Genomic DNA, 2631 nt, shown 5'->3' on the forward strand with positions numbered 1-2631 from the left:
AAGGAGAGGGCAGAACTCTTCCCTCCTCTGATCTGCCCATAAGTATGCATCACACTGGGATGCAGCTTTCTTTGGCTGAGGCAGCCATGGAAGGGGACTAGCAGAGAATCGGGCTGGAGCTGCCAGCTTTATTGTGTGTTCCCCACTGGCAGGGTACTACATGGGGCATCTCTGTGCCTCACACACCTTGTTCTTCATTAACTCTCCAAGAACCTGATTCTACCTATCATGGTCATTTACACAATGGAATTTTTGTCATTGTGAACAGTGATATCACAAAGGAATATCTAATATCATGTAACATATTTTACTTATTTATTGACAAACATTTACTGACATAGTTCATGGTGGGGTCTCTCCTGGTGGTGTTTGGGGGCTTCCAGAGCCACCTGGGGCTGTTAGTGATCAAACCCATGGCCTTGCACATGCGGTAACTGCTCTACCACTTGAGCATGACTCTGTCTCATTTATTGATGTTTTATGAAGTACCTGGCATTCTTCTCAGGGTTGAAAGTTAATAAAGCAGTCACAAAACAGTTTGTATTATTTTATAATTAAATATTTTAAATAGGATATGTGTGTTTACGAATTAAATTTAGGAAGAATGTAAATATTAACAGGGTTATAGCTGGACAGTGCAATATGGATGACTTTTTTTGTAGTTCAAGTACTTACAAAGGATCTATGTCACAATTCTAAAATGAGACAAAGGGGAAGTACTTAAAGCGTTATTCGTCGATTGTCTCGAGCAGGCCCTAGTAACGTCTCCTTCATCCTAGCCCTGAGATTATATTCAAGGCTCTTTAGGAGAATGAGACCCATCATTGTTACTGGTATTTGGCATATTGGGTACGCCACGGGGAGTTTGCCAGACTCTGCCGTGTGGGCAGGTTACATTCGGTAGCCTACCAGTTTGTCCAAAGTAGGAATGAGATGATAAGATGTCCTGCGACCGTGTGCGCTTCCGGGAGCTGGTTTTTATAGTCTCTGAGTCTTGGCCGTTGATGGGATTGCACGGCGCCAGGGGGCCAGTTGGTGGGTGTGACCCCCGCCTGCTGGAATTTGGAGGATCTGGGTGGAGGATGCTTGACCCAAATCCGAGTAGACTTGGAGATCTCAGCCCCGGAACCCGCGTGACTTTGTCCCTCTGCCAGTACCTTCATGTGTGCGGAGAGTGGTCTCAGCATGGTGGTGGCTGGTCCTGGAGGTCTTCAGCTGCCGGAGCCCTGGTCGGGGTGGGGAGGAAAGTTCAACCCGCTCCCCTCCAAGGGGTCTCAGCAAGCGAGGACAGTCAGGCGCGGGAGCAGGAGACCGCTCGTGGGGGGCCCAAGTCACTTAAAGCGTATTCTTTAATAAATCGTTGAGTAGCACAAAAGCATATAAGAACATTTCCACTCATATCTTAGGCATTTTTTAAAAAACTTATTTATTTGGGCTATTTTTGGTCACACCTGGAGATGCTCAGGGGTTTTCTTGGTTCTGCGCTCAGGGATTGCTCCTGACTTTGTTCGGGGCAGCAGATGGGATGCTGGGATCGAACCCAAGTCAGTCACATACAAGGCAAATGACCTCTCTGCTGTCCTAACACTCCGGCCCCCCTCTTAGGATTTCATGCTCTATGACTAGGATGACACAAGGAGAAAATACAAATATTCTCAGAATGTATCATGTGAACACAAAACCCATTAAGAAGAGACAAGAGATTTGCTTGGACAAGAAAGACCAATTTTTGCGCTTGACTAGATGATAAATGTCAGGTCTTTAATGTGCAGGTGTGCTTGGTTTATTGGTCCAACAACCGCTTTCTGGGTCCTGCTAATCGCTCCTTTCCCTCTGGCCAGGGGACTTCTTGAAGCACATCCGAACTCGGGCCCAGCGCTTCTGGTGGATTCTCGGTAATACAGCTTCCAGTTGAGTCAGAAAGACAGATACTTTCTGGCTACTGCCGCAGCTTAGACTTGGAAGTGCGGAGGTCTCGGAGGCTGCAGAAGTCTTCTCACCACTCGCTCTTCCCCCTCTTCACTGCTTGCAGTGCTCGTGAGTGAAGCCGTGTCATCTGACAGGCCTGGCAGAGCTACCGCCCCGCCTCGCTCTCACCAGCCCACCATCTAGTTCACCACTACCAGCTTCAGAGTAGAGAGTGGGTGGTGCACTGGTCCAGCTGATGGGTTTTCAGCCTGGGACCCTAAATCCCAAGGGTTGTTCAGTTCTTTTCACTGGCTCGCAGCACATTTTGTGGCTTCCCATCTCCCTTGTCCTCCAGGACCTTATTTCTCAAGCTGAAGCCTTCTGGGGATTCTCTCAGCAACCTGATTCTGAAGGGGTGGTGGTGATGTTCATCCCCTCTGCTTGGCCTCTGAAACCATCATTCTTGGCACTTTCTCTTCTCTGTGGTTCTTCCAGGGAAGCAAGTTTCCGAGTCTGTGGATGTGTGTACCACCTACCTGGCTTACCAGGGTTGCTGCTGCCCATTCACTTATTATTATTATTATTATTATTATTATTATTATTATTTTAAATTGAATCACCATGAGATACACAGTTACAGGGTTGTTGGTGATGGGGTTTCCGTCATACAATATTCATATTGTACATACAACACCTGTCTCTTCACCAGCCATACATTCCACA

The sequence above is a fragment of the Sorex fumeus genome, unplaced genomic scaffold (genome assembly GCF_029834395.1).
Source record: "Sorex fumeus unplaced genomic scaffold, SorFum_2.1 ptg000265l, whole genome shotgun sequence".
NCBI lineage: Eukaryota > Metazoa > Chordata > Mammalia > Eulipotyphla > Soricidae > Sorex > Sorex fumeus.